We start from the raw sequence: 7,363 nt of genomic DNA on the forward strand, positions 1-7,363 counted from the left end.
TTTTTTGGTTCAGTCTGAGACAGAAAGGAATGATAAAGACATTCATTTGATGTTGCAGTTCTAGTTCTAACACCTACTTCAGGATCTCCAATTATTAAGTCAGGTGTATGTGATTTGGTCCACTTTCTTGCAGATGGAAATTGATTTCTAGAACCGGATCCTCCCCCATGATCCATGCTGTCTCCATCAGCATTTTATGATGCTCCCCCAGTAGTTATGCTCTCTGAGACTTCAGAATTTGAGTTGGATCCTTCAGGATTTGAAGAATCAAAGTTTCCAGAATTATCAGAATTTTGCTCATCAGAACTTGATGAATCAGAACTTGAAGAGCCAGTGACAGGTTCTGATGCTTCTTGAGAGTCTTGAATTGTGGTAGGATCTTCAGCTTGCTCCCCCTGAACAGGTGCATTTTCCCTTGGAATAGTTACCACAGTTTCAATGACATCAAAATTTAACCCGTCAGAACTTACAGGATCAGGATTTAAGCCATCAGAATTTACAGTATCAGAATTTAAATCTTCATTTTCAAATCTCAGCTGATCATGATCATTGAAATCTTCAAGTCCAGTAATCTTCTTATCATCAAAAGATACATTGATAGATTCCATGACAACCCTTGTTCTTAAATTGTAGACTCTGAAGGCTTTTGTGGAAAGTGGATATCCAACAAAAATTCCTTCATCAGCTTTTAGATCAAATTTTGACAGCTGTTCAGGATGAGTCTTAAGAACAAAACACTTACATCCAAATACCTGAAAGTATTTCAGATTTGGCTTCTTTTTCTTCACCATCTCATATGGTGTTTTTTCATGCTTGTTTATGAGAGTGGTGAAGGAATTTACGGATGAGCAGAAGTGCGAAATAACAATTATTCCGTAAAAACCATATACCGCACATATAGAAAAAACATATAAAAGGGAAAAAGTGAGGAATCGAAACCATACCTCGTGAATCGAAGCTTTATAAAATTTGAGTGCTAGCAGTTGCTCCTCAGTGTGTGAAGCACTCTACCGGTATCCACCAAGAACGATCCTCTTCGATGAACCTTTTTATAAAACTAAGCTTTTATAAAAATGGAGTTTTGAGAGAGAGAGAGAGGAAGAAGATGGAGGCTAGGGTTTTCATAAAACCAAAATTGTGTATCTCGTCCAAATGAGCCATCCATCTCATTCTATTTATAGGACTCTCCTAGGGTTTTATAATATATCTTTATATATTTTAACCCCCACATTTTATCTTCATAAAATGCTTTAATAATAATTAAAACTATTTTAATCATTATTTCTTTTTCTTAACTATTTAGAAAAATAATTCTCTCTCTCATTATTCATCAAAAAGAAACATTCTTTTATGGTGTGACCCTGTAGGTTCAATATTATGCCGGTAGTAGAAATAAATAATAATAAACTTTTATTAATTATTTATATGAATATTAAAATTCACTAAATATAATTAACTGATTAATTATATTTATTCTACATCGTGAGTGATGCTTCTCAACATATCGCGACTATCCGGATAATATGAATTCACTGCTTAGAATATCAAGAACCTGTCAGTGACTAGTTACCGTACAATGAATTCCTTCTACTCTTATAATATCCAGATTAAATACAAGGCATGGATCTTGTGTCAAGCCTATCAAATTTAATCATATGATTTCTTATTCATAATGCAAAGTTCATATTAATGCAAATTAGAAACTCCTTTCTAATTTCATACACTCTGGCCAGAGATTCCAGAACTCGCATACTAAGAAGAACATAGGATATTCTCTTCCTATACTGGAAGGGGTAGATCCTCTATTGACGTTAACTATCTCTATACACAAATCCCTATGCCCAGAATAGACCTAATGGATGTCCTTGAGACTAAGGACTAAACCAAAGCACAGTTCATTATATATAAGATACCTTTAACGATCTCAAGTCTAAGGACACTTGTACAACTATCACTCAGTGAATAACTATTGACACGTGAGTAATCTCCATTAGTTGTTTAACTTATCAAGTCATGTTCAGTGAACTTATTCCCTAATAAGCACCTACATCCCAGCTATAATGTCACCACACAAATGCCAATGAGAACAGACATCCTCCTGAAGGGAGCAAGCATAGTATGTACCAATCTTTACGGATCCACTAACATCCGATTAGTTATCTTATGATCAGAAATTGTTTAAGTCCAGAGTTGTCATCTTCTAGATCCCATTATTATAATCTCATTATAATTCTAGAAGCTTTACTCTAAACTATGGAACATCTTATTTAATACACTTTAAATAGATAAAGCCCATAAAAATATAACAAGTCTTTTATTAATTCAAAATGAAATCAAATAGGAATACAAGAAAGTTCTTCCTAACTCATCATACATGATTGGATTTAGGACAAACACTTTTAATCTCCCACTTGAACTAAAGCCAATCACCCTGGTATCTAATACCCATCTTTTCTTTATGACGATCAAAGTGAATCTGAGACAATAACTTTGTGAGTGGGTCTGCTACGTTGTTATGTGTGTCAACTCTCTCAATCTTGACATCTCCTCTTTCAATGATTTCCCTAATCAAATGAAAGCGTCACAAAACATGTTTGGAATTTTTATGAGACCTAGGTTCCTTGGCTTGTGCTATTGCTGCGTTGTTATCACAAAATAATACAATAGGCTCCTCAATGCTAGGAACAACTCCCAACTCAGAAACAAATTTCCTCATCCAAATGGCTTCTTTTGCAGCCTCACTTGCAGCTATATATTCTGCTTCTGCTGTGGAGTCAGCCGTTGTAGACTGTTTGGAACTCTTCCAACTAATCGCACCACCGTTCAGAGTAAACACGTACCCTGACATTGATTTGCTATCATCACTTTCTGATTGAAAACTAGAGTCAGTATAACCCTCTATTTTCAACTCAGATCCGCCACCAAAAACAAGAAAAATATCCTTAGTCCTTCGCAAGTACTTAAGGATGTTCTTCACTGCTTTCCAGTGGTCTTCACCTGGATTGGACTGATATCTGCTCGTCACACTGATTGAATAAGCAACATCAGGCCTAGTACATAACATCGCGTACATGATAGATCCTATTGTTGAAGCATAAGGAATCTTACTCATACGCTCTCTTTCCTCAGGTGTCTTAGGAGACATCTTTTCAGAAAGGGACACTCCATGGCTCATTGGTATGAGACCTCTTTTGGAGTTTTCCATGCTAAACCTTTTAAGCACTTTCTGGATGTATGTACCCTGGGTAAGACCTATCATTCTTCTAGATCTATCTCTATAGATCTTCATACCGAGAATGTAGGATGCTTCTCCCAAGTCCTTCATAGTAAAGTTCTTCGATAGCCACACTTTGACTGATTGCAGCATCGGTATATCATTACCTATAAGAAGTATGTCATCCACATATAATACAAGAAATATTACCGCGCTCCCACTAACCTTCTTGTAGACACATGGTTCATCTATGTTTTTGATAAAACCAAACTCTTTGATTGTCTCATCAAAACTGATGTTCCATCTACGAGAAGCTTACTTTAAACCATATATGGTTCGCAGCAGATTACACACTAGGTGTTCATTTCCCTTAGAAAGAAAACCTTCTGGCTGTGTCATATACACTTCCTCTTCAAGTTTCCCATTGAGGAAGGCCATTTTCACGTCCATTTGCCAGATCTCATAGTCGTAGTAAGCAGCAATCGCAAGCAAAATCCGAATTGATTTTAACAGGGCTACAGGCAAAAAAGTTTCATCAAAGTCAATCCCTTGTCTTTGTTTGAATCCTTTTGCCACGAGCCTGGCCTTATAGGTCTCTACCTGGCCATCTGCTCCAATCTTTCTTTTGTATACCCATTTACACTCAATAGGCTTCACACCCTCAGGTGCTTCAACCAAAGTCCATACTTGGTTGGTATACATAGATTCCATTTCGGATTTCATGGTACTTTGCCATTTCTCTGAGTCAACACTATTCATAGCCTCATTATAGGTCATAGGGTCATCATCATCAATGATTGACAGCTCATTATCATTCTCAATGACAAGGCCATAATACCTCTCAGGTTGGCGAGACACTCTCCCTGACTTACGAATGGGCTGTTCCACAGAAGGTTGTTCAGTCTGAACAGGTGTTTCCATTTGATCCGTAGTAGTTTGTGCTTCTTGAACTTCATCAAGTTCAATTTTTCTCCCACTGTTTCCTTCACGGATAAACTGCTTTTCCAAGAAGGTAGCATGTCTGGAGACAAACACCCGATGATCGGTGTAAAAGTAATACCCTAAAGTCTCTTTAGGATATCCCACAAAACTACATTTTACGGATCGAGATTCCAGCTTATCTGGGTCAACTTTCTTGACATAAGCTGGACATCCCCAAATCTTAACATGTTTAAGACTCGGTTTCCTTTATTTCCATATCTCATATGGAGTTTTAGGGACAGATTTTGAAGGCACCTTATTCAGTAAATATGCTGAGGTTTCCAATGCATAACCCCACAGGAATACTGGAAGATTCGCATAGCTCATCATGGACCGAACCATGTCTAACAAAGTTTGATTTCTCCTTTCAGATACCCCATTCAACTATGGAGTATATGAAGGATTCCACTGGGAGACTATACCATTTTCTTTGAGATAATCTAGATACTCTCCATTCAAGTATTCACCGCCTCGATCTGATCGAAGAGTTATAATACTATGTTTGGTTTGTTTCTCCACTTCATACTTATATTCTTTGAACTTTTCAAAGGCTTCAGACTTGTGTTTCATCAAATACACATATCCGAATCTAGATCGATCATCTATGAAAGTAATGAAGTATGAAAATCCTCCCATGGCTTGCGTAGACATTGGTCCACATACATCTGTGTGTACCAATCCTAGCAAATCTGCAGCCCTCTCTCCATGTCCACTAAATGGAGATTTGGTCATTTTACCCAATAGACAAGACTCGCATGTAGGATATGATTCAAAATCAAAAGGGTCCAGTAACCCTTCCTTATGCAATGTCCGCAGTCTATCTTCACTAATATGACCAAGTCTGCAGTGCCACAAAAAAGTGATATTTTCATCATCCCTTTTTCTTTTATTAGTATGTTCAATTTGTAGTAAATCATGCTCTACGTCACATACATACAAACCATTATTTAAAATACCACTTCCATAAAGAATGTTATCTCTAAGAATTGAACATTTATTATTCTGAATAACAAACGAAAATCCATCCAAGTCTAACATGGGAATAGAAATAATATTCCTCACAATCGAAGGAACAAAATAACAATTATTTAAAACAATGGTCTTGCCCGTAGGCATATGTAAATGAAATGATCCTACAGCTTCAGCAGCAACTCTTGCTCCATTTCCCATCCGTAGAATCACCTCATCTTCCTCAAGAGTCCTACTTCTCCTTAGTCCCTGCAACGAATTGCAAATATGGGAACCACAGGCGGTATCTAATACCCAAGTAGAAATTTGATTTAATGACATATTCACTTCAATCATGAACATACCTGAAGCAAAAGTGGTAGTCTCACTACCCTTCTTCTTCTTCTTCAATTCTGCAAGGTAAACCTTGCAGTTCCTCTTCCAGTGCCCCACCTTGTTACAGTGAAAACAAACAGCTTTGCTCTTGGGGTCTTCAACTTTTGGTGGAACAGACTTTTTCTCACCTACTTTCTTCTTCTTGGAAGGGTTCTTCTTCCTTTTCTTAGGATTGGAACCTTCACCAATTAGAAGAACAGAGCCCTTCTTAGGGGGGAAATTCGATTCCGCAGTCTTCAACATGTTGTGGAGTTCAGCCAGGCTGACATCCAACTTATTCATATGAAAGTTCACAACAAACTGCGAAAATGAACCCGGAAGTGATTGCAAGACCAAGTCTTGGCTCAGCTCCCCATCCATGGCAAAACCAAGTTGTCCAAGACGTTCAATCAAATTGATCATCTTAAGTACATGGTCATTCACGGATGATCCCTCAGACATCCTACAACCGAACAGCTCCTTCGATATCTCATATCGAGCTGTCCTCCCTGCCACATCATACAACTCTTGTAGATGCATAAGGATAGTGTGAGCATCCATATGCTCATGTTGCTTCTGTAGCTCAATGTTCATGGAAGCTAGCATGATGTATTGAGCAACATTTGCATCATCTATCCACTTACGATACACAACATGTTCATCATTATGTGCATCGTTAGCAGGTTCAGTAGGCTTAGGTGAGTCAAGCACATATTCCAGCTTCTCCACCCTGAGAACAATTCTCAAGTTTCGAAGCCAGTCAGCAAAATTAGGACTAGTCAACTTGTGAGCATCTAGTATACTCCGGAGTGATAGTGCAGAAGACATAACGAATATAGTAAATCTGTAAATGATAAACACATAACAACACTTAGCAAATATTCAATTTTATTTCAAAACACTATATGAATTGGGTCTTTATTCATAAGTGGCTCCCACTAGTTTATCTAATTTATACACCCCCTAAGTGAAAATTAGGCATTCATAATGCTAGTGGGAATAGGGATCCTACATTCCATTACACAACCTCGGATGTAGCACGAAATGCCATGTGATGTTCAATAGGCAGACAACTCTTGTCAATTACATCTTATGTTATTCCCTAATATAATTTTAGCCTCTTGAATGATTGAGTCACGGCTGTGGCACGGCAAACTCAATATTCTAAGTCAAGTCTAACCCAACATTCCGTACAATTGAATCAGTCTCCAACGGCCCACGGCTGTGGCACGTAACGACCTTTAGATTCTAATTCAATGTACACATCTCTATGTAATAGACAAGTATTTCTTATTTCGAAATCAAAGCCCTCGGCTGTAGCACGAAACGACAATGATTTAAAAATAAGAACCACTTTCTATCATGTTGGAAGGCTATGACCGACACAAGCCCGTTGTGTCATTGGCCAATTACTACTTGATATTATTTAATTTTAGAGGGATTATATTACGTTACAATCATAATCATATTATAAAGAGATTCTTCCTTTTAAATTAAATATTTCAAATCAATAATCGATAATCAGATGATTCCCAGATCGGGTGGAGCATTGTCAAGAGGCGTCACTTAATAACCCTTTCTTACAGATAGAAATATGTTGTTGACAGAATCATCCTTTCTCTCAAAATTGAAAATTCATATTTAATTACGTGTTTCATAAACACAAGAATCTCATGATTGTATTCATAATATTATTGTCAAGGAAAGAAACGATTCCTATTCTAGATTTTCTAGAGCACGCCTTATATTGATTTAAGTTCACCTAAATCTATCATCGCATGGTAAACATAGGCATATATCTCATATATAAAAATAAATAAACAAGTAAGCATGCTAGTAATATCA

The sequence above is a fragment of the Apium graveolens genome, chromosome 8 (assembly GCF_009905375.1).
Source record: "Apium graveolens cultivar Ventura chromosome 8, ASM990537v1, whole genome shotgun sequence".
Lineage (NCBI taxonomy): Eukaryota > Viridiplantae > Streptophyta > Magnoliopsida > Apiales > Apiaceae > Apium > Apium graveolens.